The sequence below is a fragment of the Nicotiana tabacum genome, chromosome 21 (assembly GCF_000715075.1).
Source record: "Nicotiana tabacum cultivar K326 chromosome 21, ASM71507v2, whole genome shotgun sequence".
Lineage (NCBI taxonomy): Eukaryota > Viridiplantae > Streptophyta > Magnoliopsida > Solanales > Solanaceae > Nicotiana > Nicotiana tabacum.
The window spans coordinates 12,122,287-12,145,193 of record NC_134100.1 but is presented as its reverse complement, the minus strand read 5'-3'; the positions used below and the strand labels follow the sequence as shown (position 1 = coordinate 12,145,193).

At 41.2% G+C, this 22,907-nt stretch overlaps 1 pseudogene; it reads right to left on the bottom strand.

The window, feature by feature from the left end:
- Positions 1-2,719: 2,719 nt before the first annotated feature.
- LOC107817818 (putative L-type lectin-domain containing receptor kinase S.5) lies at positions 2,720-7,458 on the bottom strand (annotated as a pseudogene).
- Between the last annotated feature and the right edge of the window lie 15,449 nt (positions 7,459-22,907).

Genomic DNA, 22,907 nt, shown 5'->3' with positions numbered 1-22,907 from the left:
GGAGCTATCAACTAAATCAGAATCGTTCAACTCGCTTATAAGTCTAAAATCGGTAAATAGCAATGTTTGAACATCTGCAGAACTCATGTTCCTGCAATTAATAAGTCTCCCTCTGTAAAGTTAGTATATTTCTCTCTTGCATTGTTAGATATCATGCCTATAGGTTTCACCTAGGCAAGCTTTAGGGTAAAACCATAATTGCATCAGTCTTTGATAATTCCAACCATCAGGCAGGTTTGATTCGGATTTCTTATCTGAAATATGTAATAAATCAGTCTGCCTCATGCATTTTTTTCTAAGTTTAATTCAGACCTAATCAGTACATGCAAGACATGCTAAACAATCTGTCTTTAAGTGAGGAGGTTTGTTTGAGCCTTTAACTGCTATTAATTTTCCCCTAACTGCTTATGTGTTTTTTTGTTTGTCACCTTAGACTTTTACCCTTTTTAACTCAGAAAAGCCCCAACTCCCTCCCCTTTAGGATTAGTAGTCTCAATGCCTCCGAGACTGATAGGATTGGGGTGGGTAATAGCATGCAATAAGTAGCGATACCATTCCGCGCTTTAATACCTTAACGGGGTGGGAAGGGTAGAATATGGATATGATGACCGGTGCACTAATATCACGTGCGACCCCTCTTTTGAGGAGTGATTGCTGGATATTGCATTAAAGTGATCCATATTAATCATAAACCTAGGACCCCCTTCCCTTTATTTGCTTTCATCTCTTCTTGTAAAACTATTCAAATCCTTTTTCATAAATTTCTTCCCTCTCTACTTGCCTTCAAAAGTTTTCAACCTAATTGCAATGTTATATGCGAGTCCTTATTTGAGACTTGATTGTATACTTGTAAAGTCACAATTGTAGCATGGCCGGGACCACACTAGTGGATCTTGAGGGATGCCTAACACCTTCCCTCGAGATAATTTCTAGCCCTTACCCGAACTCTGGTTTTCCAACTCAAACCTTTCTTAAAATTGTCCTAATGCACTATAATCATTAAGTGACGACTCTTCAACTTCTAAGACCCAATTCTCGAAAGGGAATAGAATTGTCCTCCCAATGTCGTATACCCGATTTCGACCCACGCATAGAAAAAGGGGGCATCGACAGTCCTTAAGGGGAGGTTTCGGGGCCGTTGTCGATAGGGTCGCTTCGATGTCAATGGTCGGGGTAGCAGTTGAAGAAGTGATATTTTGAGGGATGGACTTCAATGTTTTTGCCATCGATATCTAGGAATATGAAGGTTTGAAGGCGGATATGAAGGTTTGAAGATGGGTATGATGATTTGAAGGTCAAATTTGAAGATTCAAAGACAAAATATGAAGATCTTAAGATTGGAGATGAAGATATGAAGAATAATATACAAAGATTTGAAGGAATTATGAGCAAGTAAAAAGTTCGGTGGTGACTCAAGAAGGTATAAAATCGAAAAGTAAGAAGGTGAAAAAACGGCAACATAAGTTTTTATAGGAGGGAGATAATTAGTGCGTGATGTTTCTCATTCGAGGATGGTCAACCGGCGGCTGACATGTGCTCGAAGTTAGAAAGACGTGACTGATGGGACATTTCACTAACTCGTTGACCCGATTGTAGCATACGGAGGAAGGAACCCGAGTCAATTAATCACTTCTCATCGTTTCTATAAATCTGCTCTCTGAAATGTGAGGGGGCTATCTATGTATAGGTAAAATCAGGGGTGAAAGTTACCCCCAATTTTTCGGTAAAGAAATGAAAGGATAGTGCGAACCAATATGACCTCGGGTAGTGCCAAGGGCATCCACAGATTAGTACTCGAGGAGGACAAATGGTGCGCCCGAGACCGGACACAGCCAAGCGTTGAGCTCAAGCAAAGTGAATAACTGGGGCTAAGCGAAAGGCGGTTAGATAGAACAAACGGGGATCAAAATATCCACCCACCATCGGATATTATGGCGCAAGTCTCGCCCGGTATCAACTGCGTAATAACATTTACTTGAAGTCAAAGAATTTTTACTTTGTTTAGATTTGTATTATGAAACTCCCGTACTATATAAAGGGAAGAACTTTTATGTTTTAGGGACCACTGTTGGCACGCATATCAAAGCAATAAAGTTAATATTTGTTCTTTAGCTATTGTCCAAAGTGTTTTTCAACTGCTTGTTTGCTAAGTTGTAACCGAGCTCGTTCCGAAGGCCGAACCGGGATCGATTTTCAAACGCTCATTGCAAAGCTAGACTTATTCATTTAATTTGGTTTGATCACCTTGATTTCCTTTAATTCCATTATTTATTGTTTATAATTCATTCATGTTAAATTAAATCACATATCTTTTAATTGCATATAAATTCTATTGTTACTCATTTTTAGGGTAAATAGACATATATTTATAACCTTTTTAAATCATGGTTATAGCAATAACAATAATACAAAACAAAGAAATTTCGACAAAGATGATCTTACATGTCATATTAGGTGTAGAATCGATGGAAATATTATGCTATTGAATTCGTATATTATTCCATTGAGTTGGAAAATTTAAAAACTAATTCCACAACTTTTCTTTGGATAACAATAGTTTGCTTAGTTGAACGCAAACTTAATAATTGAAAACTCAAACATCGCATGAAGGGGCAAATGTACAAAAAGAAAAGTTGAAAGAAAACATTACAGGGCAAAAAAAGAAAGCAAAATCATTTTTTCCAGTTGACAGGGGCGGAGCTAGAGCTTCGGACGCGGGTTTGACTGAACCCAGTTACTTTGGTCCAAACTCTGTATTTGTCTTTAAAAGTTCATTGAATATATACAAATTATTAATTTAGAATACAGTAACTTAGAAGAAATACAATTTCAAACTCATTAGCTTCAAATCCTGGCTCCGCCTCTGCCTATTGACCTATGTATATATATGCTGCTGGATTTACTTACTTTGATACTCAACATTGTTTCCTGAACTGATCTGAGGAGTTGTGATGGATATTGTATCGACAATACTCGAGTCTACGTCAATTGACACGATAGAAGAAGGCCATACAAATGTCGGCTTGAATGGTGGAACTTCTGGTTGTGGTACTGATCCTGATATAATTTGAACTATAGTCTGTGTTTTAGGCCTTTCACTTGCAATTGGATGAGAACAAGCCAAAGCAAGTAATAACAAACTCTTTTCTTCTTCAGCTAAATAATCATCCCCGAGCCTCGTGTCAACAGCTTCTAGGATTCTACCATCGCGATGCAAGTACCAAACCCAATCAACAAATAGTTGAAAGCCATTAACTTTAGTTCCAGGTCACTTGCCACATACTAATTCCAACAACACTGCCCCAAATGCATATACATCAGAATGTTGAGTGGCTTTTCCAGTGAGAAAACACTCTGGTGCAATGTATCCCATCGTGCCAAGCACGCCCTCTGCCTCAGCATACGAGGTCTTTTCATTGTCAAGTGCTCGTGCCAGGCCAAAATCACCGAGGCGTGCATTGAAGTTGGAGTCGAGCATGATGTTGTTTGCCTTAAGATCACGATGGACCACTTTCTGCTCGAACTCATCGTGCAGATAGTGCAGAGCTGAGGCGACGCCTGAAACAATCTTGTACCTGACTTTCCAGCTGAGTGGCTTTTTATCTGGCCCTGAGAAAAGGTGTTTGTCTAGGCTACCATTTGGCATGTACTCATATACAAGTAGTAGCTTTCCATGCTTGTGGCTCCATCCTGTCACAATAATATGTGATTGTAAGATGCTTAATGGTTGTATTGCTGTTCTCATCAGCTTGAATTATACAGTAATTTGCTTAAAGTAAATATAAAAGTAATTTTTTACACTATCAGTTCACCTGAATAGTAACCATATGCAGCTGTTAGTAATCTTAAAAATAAGGCTGGTTACCTATTACAACTAGGGGAAGCTACGTAATAATTAGCTTGAAAGCAAGTAAAAGTTTGCTGGGAAGTCTAGCAATAAAATGTTTCTAATGTAATGCTAATAGTAACATTACTGCCATTGATGCGGTTTGGCTGAAATTGGTACTTTCCTCAATTCAATTTTACTTGACATTCTTTCCTTTATAGTCGGTTGAAAAAAGAACCATGTATTTTTATATTCCCTCCGTTTCATATTAAATGAGGTACTTTCCTTTTTAGTCTGCTCCAAAATAAAAAATAACATATTTTTAAATTTGGAAATAATTCAACTTTAAACTCTTTCATTTTACCCATTCACCCTTAATGAGAAGCTTTATAACCCCACAAATGTCATAGTCCCACAAGCCTTTTACCCCTTAAGCTTTTAAGACCACAAGTTTTAAAAGTCTTCTCCTTTTTTCTTAAACTCTGTACCGAGTCAAACTATCTCATATAATATGAAACGGATGGAGTATTAAAAATAATTTAATTTTAAACACTTTATTTTATATTTAATAAAATGATTTTATAATCACACAAATATTATGGCAAGATCACAAATTTCACAATTATTTTTCTTTTTTAAACTTCGTGTCGTGAAATAGGTTCACATCAAATAAAATAGAAGGAGTACAAGAGTATATCTTTCATGCCATTACAGTGTTAAAGAGTTTTACATTATTAGACCACCTAAATGATAACTATAACTAAATGCCCATAAAATTTGAGATTAGTAACTTGAAAAATATAGCAGGTTAACTGCTAAAACAAGTTAAAAACATTAATAATTTAAAGATTCTTCACATTATTCGTGTTTAAAATGAAATCGTTGATACAATGCTAATGATTTTAAGATTTAGAAATTTAGGACCTACTTTTGAAAAATTTGGACCGGTCTCAATTATGATGTCTTGTCATATTTTGGGATTTTTTACACAAATAGATAACCTGATCTATTATTTACTTATACATGATTATACACATATTATACATGAAACACATATATATATTATTCATCCGTCCGCTATTTTTAGTTTAAAAGTCAAGTGAGCGGCTATTTTGATTAATTCTTATTATATTTTGAAGCTAAATGTCCTATTCAGTGGCTATGATGTGCTATTATCTTTATATTACCAAAACCTGCCACAATGGTTGACATTGGAATGCAGGTGATTTTAAGAGGAAGCATCCTGTTTGTTAATTTGAAGTATTGGGTCAAAACGATTAAAAAAAAAATCAAAGGGTTAAAATGTAACCTAAACTAAAAAATATACAACATCAAATTTGAAAATTGAGAATTATGTAAATGTAAAAGAACACAAACTAATAGCTTAAGAAAAATATATTTTATATTTTTCTGAAAAGAAAAATGAAATAAACAGAGGTTGGGTCATGTTCAACGAGTTGGATCATCACTCGTTTATTGACTATTACCATTTTGATCCACACAAAACTGACCTAACTTCCCTCTTCTGGACGAATCTATACTCAAAATAAAAGTAGAGAAAAAAAGTTATCGAGCAATTTGACAAGATGCTTGTGATGAAGACGGTTGATGGGACATGTTCGAGATCATGACTCGTTTATTGACTTTTACAATTTTGACCCACACAAACTTACCTAAATTATCTCATCTGGACAAATATATACTCAATCAAAAAAAATTATCGAGCAATTTGACAAGATGTTTATGCCGGCGACGGTTGATGGGTCAGATTGGATGACTTGGATTATGACTTAGTTATTGACTTTTACCATTTTGACCCACACAAAACTGACCTAACTTGCCTCATCTGGACGAATCTATATTCAAAATAAAAGTAGAGAAAAAAAAAACTTACCGAGCAATTTATGCCGGAGACGGTTGATAATGGTAAGTTCAGCCAAGAAATCATCTTGACCTTTGATACTTTCCCTTGAAAACCACTTCACTGCAATTTCCAAATTTTCACCAACTAAATATCCTTTGTATACAACTCCAAATCCCCCTTCACCTAGCTTATTCTTTTCATCAAAATTATTAGTAGCTTTCTTCAATTCCTTAAACTCAAAATCTCTAGGCATTCCAGGCAAACTCTTAAGTGCACCAAGTATATTTGACTCTGAGTTAGCAGCCTTTTTCTTGTGGTTGTACCCCAAAATTGGTAACAAAATCAAGAATAGAACAAATAATGGAACCCCAACACCTAAACCAATTGTTAAGCATTGATTTTTTTCTTGAAAATACTCAACTGTGATAATACTCAACTGTCAAGTTGATTTTTTTCCACCTTAACACACAATTCAATTGATAAAAATTCCCTGTTGAAGCAGAGAATCCAAAGTATGATTCTTGATTCACAACATCTCTTAAATCAATCATGTGTTAATATTGGATTCTTTGGCCTAGGTGGGGTCGAGCCAGTATACTCAGCTTGTTCTGCTATGTACACATCAAGAACTCTCTTGATACCATCATATTGTACCCAAATATTGTAAAATCTTGCACCCATTGGAGCAAGTTCAATTCCATGTTTGGTTAAACATTCGACCTTTACAGAACTAATAGTCCGTTTGGCCAAGCCGCAAAAATCAGCTTATTTTGAGAAGTGTTTTTTTTTTCAAAAGTGCTTTTCTCAAAAGTATTTTTGGGAAGGAGCAATTTGTGTTTGACTAATTAGTTTGAAAAATACTTCTGAGCAGCAATTAGTGTTCGGCCAAGCTTTAAAAAACTACTTCTAAGTGTATTTTTCTCAAAAGTGTTTCTCAAAAAAATATTTTTGGAGAGAAGTTACTTTTTTCTGCTTCTCCAAAACTGCTTCTACTTCTTCTCAAAAGCACTTTTTTTCCTTCCAAAAGCTTGGCCAAACAACTCAATTTTTGGCCAAAAGTGATTTTGGCAAAAAAAAAAAAAAAAACTTTTGGCCAAAAAGAAGCTTGGCCAGGCTATAATACTATGAATATCAATCCCTATATGATTATCATCAGGGTCAAACTCTTGCTTGAATGTATCAAGCTCGACCGCTATAACTTTATTGGTAGATCCACCGTCAGTATTAGCATTTGTCAAGCCTAAATGCTGTCCATGGCTGTTGGTTGGCAGCTCTAAATTTGGAGAAATCAAGAAAGTTAAACCTTCAGCTGCAGTTTTATTTTCTATCCTGTAAATGTTTATAAGGAATGAAGAGTTGAAAGATGCCACCCTTTTGTTACTATTATCCCACAATTTGAAGGGTTGTTTCAAGAGAATTCTTCCTGCATTGTTTAATAAGCTCATATATCCGCCGACTGAATCAGAAGTTACTTGGAGAGCCTGGTTACTGATAACTGCAGGAGGTACTACTTGAAATATGTCATGGTATGTTTCGTCGAACGGTCCATATTGCTTGTCGAATTTGTTTAGCTTGGCTTGAGATATGAACTGAAGACAGCAGAGAAAGATGAAGATGGTGTTGAGTTTTGGTGTCAATAATCTCATTTTTTCATGCAGTGAACAGAACTATAGAGAAGTGAGAAATTTGGAAAATGGAGAAGAAAAGAAAGATGGAGGAATAAAAGAAGCTTTGGAGCACGTTGGGATTTGCTTTATATTTTGGTAGATGTAGATAAAATATTGGTAGTCTTTCATGTGACTAGCTACCAGGAACTTGCCCCAGTCCCTAAATTTCCTGCAATTTGATTAGTATTTTCAGTAGATCGTCAAGTATTTGTCCTAAATCCTAATAGAGTTTCAATCTGAAGTATAAAATAGAGGTAATGTTAAATCATCAAAAGTAGATTAGTATATGACAGCAGGATGCACAAAGAATTATGTATTCATGCAATATGAAAGGTTGTCTCCCAAAGGGTGTGATATACAGTGGCGGAGTCACCTTACAGCGGGAAAAATATACTGTGTGGGTAGGTAAAAAAATAAATTATGTGTATATGTACTATGTATTGACTCCCCTTAATTTCTTGATATGCTTACTTTTATATATTTTGATACCCCTTAGTGAAAATTCTAGCTCCGCCACTAGTGATATAAACATCATATTCTAATACAAACATTAATGACTACTTTCACGGCTCGAACCATGACGTATAGGTTATTAGTCTTGCGGTCAACAATCTTATTTTTCATGTAGTGAACAGAATTAGAGAAGTGAGCACTCTAGAGGAAGACAGAGGAAGGATCAATAAAAGAAGCTTTGAAGCACGTCTTGGGTACTACAAAGGCGGACACACACTATAAGCTGAGGGGTTATCCGTATTCGAAAACTTCGACAAAAATTCCATATATACTTACAAATGTTTTCAAAAAATTATCAAATATTAGTATAGAATCCCGTACTAATCCTTATGAGAAATAATAAATTTATATTGAATGTCACAACGTCCCACCACCACTTGGTCCGCCTCTGCTCGAGTATGATCCTTAAAAGGGTAGTTCATGACTATATGCCTTCTTAAAGGTGAGGGCATTCCAGGCATATTTTCTAATATGAAATACTCCCTCTATTCCTATCAGCACCCCTTTTTCCCTCAACTTTTGTTTATTTTAGTTATGGTCAAAATAATTGCATTGACTTAGGTAGATCATTTTGGGTTCAACACGTTGGTAATTTCTTAAGTCTAAGGTTTGACAATTTTGTCTGATTAATTGCCTGCTTTTTAGTGGCCTACTTTTCTATTTAATCAATAAGCTGTCAGTTGGTAATTTCTGTGTATTTCATTATAAAAAGTATATCAACACTGTACGGATTCAATGTGTATACTCCACTGCTAAATATTGCAAGAGGGTCTGCATACTTTAAAATTTGGTGATATAAATGTAAGTTTGTACAAACTATTGAATATGGCAGTATAGTCACTCACTCAACTCAAACTTTGTCACATGTATTATTATGTAGGGAGAATTTCAAAGACTTTCTAGGTTTTTGTTTCATATCATTAAGGGATCGTTTGGTAGGAGGGATAAGAAATAATAATTCGGGGATTAGATGGGGGTTTATTTTATCCCGTATTTGATTGAATTTTCGAATTCGAGATTAGCAATTCTAGGATTAATTTTGTATCACAATTATAGGATTATTCGATCCCGCATTAAGGTGGAATTATAATATCAAGATTATTTAATCTCGAAATAAAATACTACAATGACAAGGTACCCTTTTCAAGATTCTTCCTGCAAAGTCATTTACAAAATTCAAGATTAAAATTGGAGATAAAACTTTATCATAGCTTATATGGTATATACCAAACACATATTTTTTGTCTAATGCACCAACCACTGCTCAATAAAAATATATTCACTAAATAATTATGTTACTATTTAATCTCTATATTATAATCCCATCATTATTATTTCGGGATAGCTTATTTCCCAACCAAACAACCCTTAACTTCTCTTGTGATTTTGAAATATTATGATTAACTCTTTTATTGATTTTTGTTTGACCAAAAAGTGTTAAGCCCCTTTTAGTTAAACGAATTTTAAAGAATGGATAAGACTTAAATCCTAACCAAAGATAATTAACTCTAGATTAATGAATTATAAGTAAGAAGAGTTAGAGTAAGATTAAGCTCAAGAACTCATTAAGATAATGGAAAAATCTAATGTATATGATGAGCTCACACTCATTCTCGACATCGTTAATCCATAATTAAAAATAAAGAAAAAAAGAAATCACTATTAGTGGTCACGGGGTATATCTTTATTTATTCCATAATGATGACTACAGAAGATGAATAGCAAAGCTCTGAACCTTCTCTCGTCTTCGAGATGGGTTCTCCTGCTCCTATCCCCAGTTAGTGAAGGTTTGTCATACGTCCGAATTCCCCCCCCCCCCGAACCTTCTCTCGCCTAGTATATATACTAAGTTTTCTTATTTACACAACAGTCATTAGCCAGAGTACCTAAGTCATTTAACTGTATTATAGACTGACCCTCTAAAATGTCGTGACAATTGATTAGACGTACAAATATTCTGAATACATGACCTCGGCCATGGTGCTTGTTGTACAGCGTTGTACGAATACGACTTCGGCCCAAGTGACTTTGTCGTCCCTATTTACGGAGATTGTTGTTTGGTCAGATTTCGACCCATACAGTTAGTCCCTCCGTCTGTCAGGGTCGCCCTTGGCGAGCTCGGTAGGTGGACCTTGCCGATTCGAAGGTTTTGGGAAATCTGAGCATTTTGGTAGATAGGGGAATACCCTATGGAGAGATAACAGTGTGACATTTCGAAAGCTACACCAAACCGTTGCGTCAGTTCGAAATGGCATTCATTTGTCATGCGTTATTATAGCGCATGCTCTCTGTGCATTGCACTATTTCCCGTGCCCTTTCAGTTTTCAAAATGGTGGCACTTGGTTTTTCCGCTTAGGGTAATTATATCCCTATAAATGGGGAAACTCTTATATTTGAATGTTGTGTTTCCCAATTGCTCAAGAGAGACTTTCGCAGCCGTTCTTCTTCTCCCTCAATTTTTCACATTTCCCTTTCTGTTAAAAATTCTTGTGGCCGCTACCTTTTTCCTTTATCGTTCCCGATTTTCGCAATCGAAGAAAAGATGGCTAGTGCATCCTCTGACCCAGAGAGAGTTTCTGGTTCCCTTGCGTCGGAAATTGATATTCCTTCATATGAAGAAGATGTAGTTACAGCGGAAGATGAGAAGTTTCCAACTATGGATGAGGTGGTTCCTCGCCCAAGGAAGGCAAGGACCGACTTTGAGAGCCCTGCCGAGGATGAGTTTGAGCCTGTTATTTCTACGATGGATGTCACGGCGCTCACATAATTCAAAACCAAATGGAGAATCCTTGATCACATTAAACTGGTTCCGGCGGGTCGTGACATAGTGCATATACACCGCCCGAGCTACTACGCGTTTTACGCATATCCATTTGTCATTGGATACACGCTTCCCCTTTATTCCTTGGCGGTGGACTTCTGCCGCTTCTATGAGGTAGGTCCGACTCAACTCTCACTGTACGTATACAAGATCTTCCTTATGCTTATCAAGCATACCGAGCTGGCCGATCAGGGAATTTCTCTACAACATATGCTTCACCTCTTTGGCCCCCATTTTTATAAGGGCGCGATGATTCACCTTCGTCACCGAGGAACCAAACGTTTGGTTGTGAAGACGGATGACAAGGCCAATCGCTGCTTTTGGAAGAACTTCTTCTATGTCCGAACATAGCACATGGTATCGAACCCTGCAGGGTTTCTTGAGGCGGGGAATTTCGTCCGTAGGTCTTCATTTCCTTTTATTATATATTTATTATTTATTTTGAAAATGGTTGTTGGTCGTCTCCCTTTAGTGATTTCGCCGAGTGTTTTTTGTTTTTGCAGGTGAGAGAGTACCTCCTTCGCAAGTTGCTAATATTCGCGAGTGGGTAAGCTCGATTCTGCCCCACATGATGGGGATTCACGAATGGGACGCCTTTCCACAAAAGGTTTGGACACAAACCTTCCATTGGGGCCTGTTTCGGCCTTAGTTGCTTTGTTCTTTGCTCCGTGTTTTTCTTTACCTTATATCTTTGTTTTGTCGAATTTCTCTCATTGGCAGGTTGGAGAGGAGTGAGAAGGGCAAGGGCTCCTGTCCTTTCTTTCCATCAGCCGACTTCTTTTGCCCGGACCATACTAAGGGTAGCTGTGGATGAGGGCGTCCAAAGTTTGGCTGTTCCGCGGACGGCGTCCGCGTCCGAACCTGTTCATTCGGAGGCTACTCTTTAGTCAGACACTCCGATCCCCACAGTCCGTTCGATGGACGAACTTTCTCATGGTGGTGGCGAAGAGGCCCCGTCAAAGAGGCGGGGGTTAATGTCAGATAGGGCATCTTTGATTTAAATGCCCTCGAAGGACGACCCTATTTCGGCGGTGATGCCAGCCTGGGTGTGGAGGAGATACCATTTCGGGCGTGGAAGAAGCTGTCGTGGTAAGGGGATAGAGTTCGGAGGCTGCTGCAAATGTTTCGAGAGGTCCATCGACGTCTCGATAGGCCTGCACCCCCTCTTCGGCTAATGAGAGGTTGAAGAGCATAGTGGTAGATAATTGTGAATCTGATTCTGATATCGATCATGAGGACATGAGGATGTTCGATGAAGGTTTAACCAGGGTCGATGTGAGGGTTGAAAGCCCTTCCCATGCGCTCGAAATTCTACCGGATTTTAACATGTTGGAGGACACGGTGGACTTGGTGCCCCAATTTGACCTTATGTGCTCCGCCGCTGAAAGCAGATCTCTTCGAGAGATCAGTGATTCCAGTTTGTCACACAGTGTGGCTGGGATGGCCTTGAGAGTGAGTTTCCTTTTGCTATTTTCTTTGTTTTGTGCCATTTTCTTTCGTTGATTCCTCCTTTTTTCCTCATCAGACTTACATGCTGGAGATCGATAGTGCTCGACGGGTTGATATGCGAGCCGATGTATTTTTGAAAAATGGTCACGAAGTATCACCGGTATTGCAATAGGTGCTGTGAGATGCACGTGCAGCTTAGGGCAGGAATTAATAGTCAGTCCTTCAATAAAGAGTTGGAGATGAAGGACAAGGATCTAGTGCAGTCTATCTGTAGATGTAGCAAGCTCGAGGAGTTGCTTAAGGCCAAAGACGAGGAGCTCGAGGTGAGCAAAGGGGTTTTGGCGGAATGCGAGGATCTTCTGGCGAAGGTGTTATCCTTGCAAATCGAGCTTGAGCAGAATGACACTAGAGTTTCCAATCTAAATGCAGAGTGGGCGGAGAAGGTGGCTGAGCTAGAAAGGAAGGTGGCCGAGTTGGAGAGGGACAAAAGAGCTCGAGTGGAGGCTTTGGCAAAGGCTGCGGTGCTGGAAGACAATATCCACGTCCTCAGGTCTGGGCCGGAAGCCAAGAGGGCGACGACCACACTGAGGGAGACAAGGCTTGAGGAGCGAATCGGTGAGCTCGAGCTGGATGCCTCGAACTAGGGAGACCAAGTTATGGCTCTCGAGGTCGAGAAGGCGCAACTGTTGGCTCATGCTCGCTCTCAGGAATCTGCCTTTATTGTTGTCCCCCGCCATTTGTATGAGATATGGATCGGGCTGCACGCCGCAACGATATATATATATATATATATATATATATATATATATATATATATATAAGGGTTTGTGGGCGGCAAGGAGTGTTCCTGAGGCCGCTTAAGATACTCGGGTTAAGGCACGCGAGGCTCGTCTTGCCTATGGTTATGACCCGACGACACCGAAGGCCGGTGGGGGTGCTGAGATTGAAGATGGGCTCTCTTCTGATAATGACAACACTGACGAGGACGGTGGTGGAGATTAGGCTAAGTGAAGTTTTTGTAGCTTTTTGTACTTAGCTCTTTTTTGTTTCTTTTGTTGTTGTTTGTTTTTATTTTTACGAGGGCCCGCTTTCGGCCTTTTTAAGATGCTACCGTGTATGTATATCTTCTAACTAAGATAGTTGGTTTGCCTTTGGTTGCATATCTCATATTTTCTTTCTCATTCATTTTTCGACAAAGACCTTCAGATTTTCACGTGATGAGTCCCTGATTTTTAGTTGGGAATTCAAATGAGGTCAAATTTAGCTCGCTGATTTGAGCGAGGTCTGATCTCATCTCTTTAGTTCAAACGGGGTTGAACCTTACTTTGTTAGTTCGAGTGAGGTCCAACATTACTTTGTTAGTTCGAGCGAGGTCGAACTTTATTAGTTTGAATGAAAGTTGAATTTTCTGGCGATGGCTGGGGGCCGTAAGGGTATAAAGTCAGGCAAGGTTGAGTTATAACCCATTATGAGCTCGAGTGAGGTCGAACTTTGGCTTGTTGATTCGAACGAGGTTGAATTTTACTTTCTCTCGGCGATGGACGACGACCGTAAGGGTGTAAATTCAAGCGATGTCGAGTTGTAACCCATTATGAGTTCGAGCGAGGTAAAACTTTGGCTTGTTGATTTGAACGAGGTCGAATTTTACTTTCGTTTGGCAATGGTCGGGGGCCGTAAGGGTGTAAATTTGAGTGAAGTTGAGTTGTAACCCGTTATGAGTTCGAGCGAGGTCGAACTTTGGCTTGTTGATTCGAACGAGGTCAAATTTTACTTTTGTTTGGCGATGGCCGGGGGCCGTAAGGGTGTAACTTTGAGCGAGGTCGAGTTGTAACCCGTTATGAGTTCGAGAGAGGTTGATATTTGGATTGTTGATTCAAACGAGGTCGAATTTTACTTTCGCTTGGCGATGTGTGAGCTCGGTGGAGTGGTAAGAATGTCGCATGCTGCTTTGTTTTTATTGGAGAATGTTACTCGTTTCTGCATCATTTATGCATGCATCGGGGTGAGTCCTAGTCTATCTAGTCCCTTCATTGCTCGGCCTGGAAAGACTGTTGACGGGACGGGCGATGAACTTATTGCTTGGGCTTCTGGGCACCTTGGGGCTCGATTAATTTGAACAAAGTTCGGACGTGACTCGTAGTGTTTAGTCGGCTGAATTGCCGTAGCATCGCCATGGCGAGCATACAGGCAAGCTTTTGTGTTCATACTCTGCCTATATTGGGGAGATTATACATTCCACGGGCTCACCACTCAGTCCCAAGCTATGGAGATTGTTTCTTAATGATGTCGGCTTATTCTGAGCCATTCGTCTGTTATTCGTAATATGGTATAGTATGGAGGGTTTTATCGATTTGTCGTTCGCCATAAGGAGGAATTAGGGCATGTATGTTGGCTAGCCTTCATTTGTTTGTTTGGGAGGACGTCACTGTTCTCTGTTCTACTTATCCCTTTTTTAAGAAGGAATAGCGGGTTAGAAGTACATGGAATAATCTGTTACCTTGGTCGGCTGTTTAACTGATGAATGATGGGGATTGGACACGTTCCCCTCGACCGCTGCGCTCTTTCGACCTGGGAGTTCCTTCGTTCAGCAATGAACTAGTGATTGCGCCACAAGGCGTCTTGCCTTATTCTGTATTCTGATACTAGTTTCCGGCCTAATATTGGCTTCACCTATACCCTCCGCCTCGTCACTGGTTGAGCTTTGGCATTTTGTGGGTGGACGATCCACTTCCCCCATTAGGGTCTAGAGTTCGAGCTCCAGGGCGGGCAAAGATGGCAGAAATGTAAGTCATACCACAAACATACAGACGAGGAGTATTTTAGTTAGTAAAATACACAACAAACATCGTCTCATATAGTAGGAGGGAAGGCGATATGCACAGGATGTAAGAGGCGTTGTGTACTAACTTGGAAACGAGATTATGGGCGCATTTGGTATGTGTAGTTGTAGTCCCCTATGATGGCTCATGTTCACAGTGCATCAGGGCTGCTGCTGTGGCGCAATGCAATTTTCGTGGGTAAACTAGGTGTAACTCCGATTTCGCGTAAGGATTTATCCTTGGTTGGTTTGGCGGTTCCGGGGGTTTACCGACCTGTTTCGCAAGTCGACATTCGTAATGAAGGGCTGAAACTTCACCGAATGGGAGATAGAGCTAAGACCATGTTTGGATCTAGAGGGAACTAAGGCTTTGGCTAGAAAATCCCCACAAACGGTGCCAAATTGTTTGACCAAAAAGTGTAAAGCCCTTTTTAGTTAACCAATTTTAAAGAATGGATAAGGGGTAAATCCTAGCCAAAGATAATTAACTCTAGATTAATGAATGATAAGTAAGAAGAGTTGAGTAAGATTAAGCTCATGAACTCATTAAGATAATGGAAAAAATCTAATGTATATAATGAGCTTACCCTCATTCTCGACATCGTTAATCCATAATGAAAAATAAAGAAGAAGGAAAGAATCACCATTAATGATCACGGGGTATATCTTTATTTATTCCATAACGATGGCTATAGAAGATGAATAACAAAGTTCTGACCTTTCTCTCGTCATCGAGATGGGTTCTCCTGCTCCTATCCCCTGTTAGTGAAGGCCTGTGATTCGTCTGAATTCCCCTCACCCCTCACCCCCCCCGAACATTCTCTCGCCTATATACTAAGTATTCTCATTTATACAACGGTCATTAGCCAGTGTACCTAAGTCATTTAACTGTATTACAGACTGACCCTCTGAAATGCCGTGACATCTGATTCGCCGTACAAACATTCTGAATACACAATATTAGCCGTGGCCAAGGTGTTTGTCGCTATAGCGTTGTATGAATACGACTTCGGCTCAAGTGACTCTGCCATCCCTCTTTACGCAGATTCTTCTTTGGTCAGATTTCGACCCATACAATTTTCTTGTCTCAATTTTTTTTATTCATCATTAATGTAAGAATATATGGATTTGACTGATTTGACCTTACTAATTTGTAGCAGCAAGTATTTGCTAATTACATTTAACATGAAACTTGCAAATACTTTCTCCCTCTTTTTCGTCGTTGCTTGACATCACACAATTCCCATAAAAATTACTAATATATATAGTTTTATATTTTCTGAACAACGGAATTAAAATCCCTCGCGCCACACATTATTCTATATGATTTCTTTTTATGATGATTCGATATGATTATAACAATTTTAGTTTTACCTCAATCTCAAGCAAGCTGATATCTATTATATAAATTTTTATTATTTATGTCGCACTGCCTCTATTTAACTATATCTCAATCCTAAAGTCAATTCTTTTATGATCACCCAACTTATAGAAATAACTTACTATTTAATTCTTTAGATGTTCACCCAACTTATAGAAATAACTTAAGAATTTGTTTTTTGGGTTTGGGGGGTTGGTTGGGTGGGTGACGACAAAGTCATAATGACCTTCTTGTTCTTAGCACGGCAAAGGGTTGACTTCCAATATGTAAGTTCACTCCTTCTGCATTTTATAATATGATTAATTATGAGAATGAGAAAGGGAAGTTCATCAATTTTATTAAAAACAATGCTGCTAAAACAATTGAGAGAATCTTCTTTATAAAAATCCATTCAAGTCTTCTTTTGTTAGTTTATTTAATTTATTGATCAGAATGAGTTACCTATTCAAAGAGGAGAAATAAGACTGGCAACAACCTCTTAGGACCAAATGCAATAACCTTATCTTTACGTTGCGTGATTAAGTCTGAGCTTGAAATGTTAATTTAATAGTTGCTATTAAAGTGCCTTTGCTAGCTCAACTGTGATTGACCAAGTGAGAGATGACATAAGATTTCTATAAATTTTAATGGATGAGTTTTAACATCTATAAATGTCATGATTAATTACGAGAATTTTAACCTTTTATTGAAGGAATCCACGTGATAGAATCATCACGTCGGAGATGGATGGGTTTCTTGGACTTTTTATATGTCTTCCTAACTCTGTTATCTTGGATAAACTACTTTTAGCCATTCCATCAACAATTTAGTTTTCTTCCCTAAATATATACATTATATTATTGTGAGCCAGCCTAATTCTAAGGTACTTGCAATGATAATATGTGTGAATATACAGTATATGTTTGTATTTTTTATCATTGATGTAATATTATCAACGCTTGGATATGGATCCGTCTTTCCGGAGTCAGGTGATTACCCATGTTACTTTGGGCCCATGGGTGCACATGCTTAGACTGATACTACTTTGGACACTTGACCAGTGTCAGATATATGAGATTATGCGGTGATATTTGATATTTAATTGTGAGCATGCATTGGTAGCCTCGACTAGTGCAATGGCTCTTACATATATATTGTTACGCAACGCCTTCCTGATGTTCTTTGGAAGGGCAACGTAAGGCTAAGCAACCGATGTCAGTGCGGTTGCTGTCCGCCAATGAGATCCCCTCCGCATGCTAGACTAGATTGTCAGTGCCGTGCGGGAAAACCAATGTCACGAGCAATTGCGGAAGCTAAGAGAGAATTGGGTTTTAAACGATGATGATGATTTTATTGATGACTGAAATGCTGATTACAAAAGATGCGGTGTCGAGGGGGAGAGACGCCAGTACAGAAAATTGCTTGCTTGAAAATGTTTGATTGTTTGGTCCCCCTTAATAATGCTTAAAAAAAAATAAACCAACATTACATGACTAGTCCTAATAAAGCTGTAGAAGCACACTGAATGAAAATGATGTAAACTAGCCTATAATTACAATGAAAAGGACTTAGTTTATTACAATGTAGAACTAAGTTCGATGGCAGCAACTTTGTCTTGCGGGTCAGGGTCTGCGCCCGCGTTGCTGTGGGCGCACGCGACACTTGCTGTGTTGTCTTGAGGCTGGGCGCTGGTACTTGGCATCAGGGTATGGGCGCGAGGCACTACTGGAATGGGCCTGTAGCTAGGCGTTGGCGAGGCATCAGGATCTGCACGCGCGACATTGTCAGGGCGCGCGGCGCTGTTGTCATTGGCCAGCCCTTGGGCGCTGGCGAGAGGCATCGGTGGGGCGACAGAGGCACATGCGCGCTTGTCACTTGGCGCATCCAAGACCACGGGGCCGACCATGGCGCTAGGCATTGTGAGGCTTGCTAGGCCGCCATGGGGTGTGACCAAGGGGTCATGGGGCGTGTCTGGAAAGCAGCCCATGACATTCTCCCCCACCTGAGTTGGCGCAGTCCTCGGAGCCTTATGATGATGATGATGATGATTCTGATGGTTGTTGGATGGGAGGTCTGTGCCCCTCTGTTCTGTGAGCTTGCTATTGTAGCGACGCAATGATTCCATGCGGCTGACATGGAAGACTGGATGGATCTTCCACCAGGATGGAGTTTTTACCTGGTATGTGGACTTCCCAATGCGTTTTTCAATGGGCAGGGGCCCAATGTATTTTTGTTGCAGGCGAGGGTCATGGGTCCTCTCTGCAAACAAGTACCGCTTTGGGATGTATAACATTACTTTGTCCCCTGTTTGATGTTGGGCAAAACAAAAATTTTGTTTGGTGAATCTTTTTGCCCGCTCTTGGGCTTTGACGAGATAGCTCCGCACTATCCCCATGTTGCGCTCCCATTCGCTCGAGAAGTTGGCAGCTCGAGGAGATTTCGGCATGGTTGCTGCATTCACCATTTGTGGGAGAAAAGGTTGTTGTCCGATAACAATTTCAAAAGGGCTTTTGTTTGTATGATGGCTCTTTTGAGAATTGAAACACAGTTGAGCAGCATCCAAGAGCTTCACCCAATGCTTCTGGGTGCACATGCTTAGACTGATACTAGTTTGGACACTTGACCAGTGTCAGATATATGAGATTATGCGGTGATATTTGATATTTAATTGTGAGCATGCATTGGTAGCCTCGACTAGTGCAATGGCTCTTACATATATACTATTACGCGACGCCTTCCTGATGTTCTCTGGAAGGGCAACGTAAGGCTAAGCAACCGATGTCAGTGCGGTTGCTGTCTGCCAATGAGGTCCCCTCCGCACGCTAGACTAGATTGGTAGTGCCGTGCGGGAAAACCAATGTCGTGAGCAATTGCGGAAGCTGAGAGAGAATTGGGTTTTGAATGATGATGATGATTTTATTGATGACTGAAAATGATGATTACAATGATGCGGTGTCGAGGGGGAGAGACACCAGAAAATGCTTGCTTGAAAATGTTTGATTGTTTGGTCCCCCTTAATAATGCTTAAAAAAAATAAACCAACATTACATGACTAGTCCTAATAAAGCTGTAGAAGCACACTGAAATAGAAATGATGTAAACTAGCCTATGATTACAATGAAAAGGACTTAGATTATTACAAGGTAGAACTAAGTCCGATGGCAGCAACTTTGTCTTGCGGGTCAGGGTCTGCACGCGCGTTGCTGTGGGCGCGCGCGACACTTGATGTGCTGGCCTGAGACTGGGCGCTGGTGCTTGACATCAGGGTCTGTGCGCGAGGCGCTGCTGGAATGGGCCTGCAGCTGGGCGCTGGCGAGGCATTAGGATCTGCGCGCGCGGCATTGTTAGGGCACGCGACGCTGTTGTCATTGGCCAGCCCTTAGGCACTGGCGAGAGGCATCGGTGGGGCGACAGAGGCGCATGTGCGCTTGTCACTTGGAGCAGCCAAGACCACGGGGCCGACCATGGTTCTAGGCATTGTGAGGCTTGCTAGGCCTCCATGGGGCGCGACCAAGGGGTCATGGGGCATGTCTGGAAAGCAGCCCATGACATTCTCCCCCACCTGAGTTGGCGCTGTCCTTGGAGCCTTATGATGATGATGATTCTGATGGTTGTTGGATGGGAGGTCTGTGCCCCTGTGTTCTGTGAGCTTGCTATTGTAGCGACGCAATGATTCCATGCGGCTGACATGGAAGACTGGATGGATCTTCCACCAGGATGGAGTTTTTACCTGGTATGTGGACTTCCCAATGCGTTTTTCAATGGGCAGGGGCCCGATGTATTTTTGTTGCAGGCGAGGGTCATGGGTCCTTTCTGCAAACAAGTACCGCTTTGGGATGCATAGCATTACTTTGTCCCCTGGTTGATGTTGGGCAAAGCAAAGCTTTTGTTCGGTGAACCTTTTTGCCCGCTCTTGGGCTTTGACGAGATAGCTCTGCACTATCCCCATGTTGCGCTCCCATTCGCTCGAGAAGTTGGCAGCTCGAGGAGATTTCGGCATGGTTGATGCATTCACCGTTTGCGGGAGAAGCGGTTGTTGTCCGGTAACAATTTCAAAAGGGCTCTTGTTTGTATGATGGCTCTTTTGAGAATTGAAACACAGTTGAGCAGCATCCAGGAGCTTCACCCAATGCTTCTGTGATCCGGTTGCAAAGTTCCGGAGATATTCCTCCAGTATGTCATCGAACCGGTCTGTTTGGCCATCCGATGGTGGATGGATGTCGGAGTTGTGACTCAATGTTGACCCAAAGCACGTGAAGAGATGGGTCCAAAAGTTGCTAGTGAAGCGTGAGTCGCGCCTACTAACAATGTCTTTGGGCAGGCCCCAATGTTTGACGATATGCGAGAAGAAGAGTCGAGCTGTATCTTCTGCTGATGCGTTTTGTGGGGCTACTATAAAAGTTGCATGGTTTGAGAACTGATCTATGACAACCATGATGGATGCAAGATTACCGACTTGGGGCAATCCCGTGATGAATTTGAGGGAAATACTTTCCCATGGTCTCTGAGGGACATGTAATGGCTGCGAGGGTCCCGTCTGTGATGAGTGATCCGACTTGTCTTTGTGGCATGGTTGACAAGTCTTCACACGCTGAGGAGCATCACCAGTCTTTAGAGGCCGATGACATGATGGCTGATTGTTGCTTCGAAGGGTAGCTGGAACTAGGGGTTCATGTCTGTCGACTACCTTCTCCAACTGCATGGCCGAGATGTTTTCAGCGGCCATCTTTATGGGAAAACATGGTATGGTACAGGGCTTGGCCCCTTTTTCTCCCATCATCAGGAGCATATTGGCATATGGTACCGGTATGGTGTAGGTTTGCCTCATGAACTCCAAACCCACTATAATGTCGAAGTCATCTATGATTGCGATGCGCAGGTCGATGCTTCCTTTGTAGGGGCCAAGTTTCACTGGGACATTTGTAGTTGTTCCACCCAATTTCTGGGGTGGTGAGTTGATAGCCTTGACACGGCCTTTGCTCTTTTGTACAACAAGACCTAGGCGCTCTACTTGCATTGATGACAAGTAGTTGTGGGTGGCACCCGTGTCTATCAATGCGTGAAGGGACTTGCCGTTCACTTTCAATTCGACGAACATTAGGTTCCTCGCTTGTTTAGGAGGTCTCTCATCCATCTTTTCTTTCCCTTTCTTGGTGATCGGGACTGATGTTTTCTTAGGAGGACATGCACTGGTCCCCGCTAAGGCATGTGGGATAGAGCCAACAATTGCATTGAAGGCGCCTACCTGGTCGTCTTCTGATATGTCTGATGCATCTGCCTCATCCTTGACAGTCTGATGAGCATTGACCTTGATGTTTGGGCATTCATTGTTCCAATGTGCCCCGCCGCAATGACGGCATTCTGAGGGAGGCTTTCTCCCCTGATTGTTGTTGATGGATGCAGCACTGTTGCTGTTGGAGGGAGGAGTCTTAGTTTTGGATGCACTCCGATCTCCCCCACTTTTGCTTGGGCCACCATTGCTGGGATGGTTCCCGTTAAATCCCCCTCGGACAGACGGCTGGGGCCTGTCGTTCTGAGTTCCCAAATGATAATCGCCAAGGCATTCTGCAACTTGAATGGCCTTGGGCAGGGTGTCTACCCGTTGTCTTTGTAGTTCCATACGGGCATGAGATTTCAAACCTTCTATGAATGCGAAGAGTTTTTCTTTGTACCCCATGTCGCGTATGTTTAGCATGAGTGCGGAGAATTCACGCACGTACTCCCGCACTGATCTGGTGTGGCGGAGTTCCCGTAGCTTTCTCCTTGCATTGTATTCCACATTTACGGGGAAGAACTGCAGGTGTATGGCTACCTTTAATTCATCCCATGTCTGGAGAGTATCTTCACCGGCCTTGATGGCTTCGTATTTGACCCGCCACCAAATTTTGGCATCGCCCTAAAGATACATGGCAGCAGTCGCTACCTTTTTGGATTCCTCCAAATGGCCCACGACATCGAAGTATTGTTCAATGTCGAAGATGAAGTTTTCCACTTCTTTAGCATCCCGGGATCCGTCGTATGGCTTTGGCTCCGGTATCTTAAGCTTTTGTGGAATGGGGGTGAGGTTTGCTGCACCCCTGATGTGGTTGTCGCCTCCTCCAAGTAGGCTCTGTAAGGCAGCATTGACAACATTGAGCTTGTCTATCAAGTCGTCTATGGTTTGTTGCATGACAGTTAGTCTGTCTGCCTCTTGTTGCTGATGGGCTAAATCGTCGGCACGCTCCTGTTGGAGGTCCTCAAATTTGGCATGAATATTGGCAGTTTCAATGGCTGCCGTTTGTTGGTCCTCGTCAGAGTCACGACTGATGTTTGCAATGTCATTTTCCGCCAGCCGCATTCGGCTGTCCAGGTCGTCCAACCTTTTTCCTAGGTTGTTGTTTTGATCAGGCACCGTATCCACGATGGGTCGTAATCGGTCAACCGTCTCTTCTAGGGATGCTAAACGCTCCCTATGATTCACCATGGTCAGAAATGGTGATGATGGCAAATGTGTTCCCTCATCTGATGTCGAGCCTAGGCTCTGATACCAACTGTTACGCGACGCCTTCCTGATGTTCTCTGGAAGGGCAACGTAAGGCTAAGCAACCGA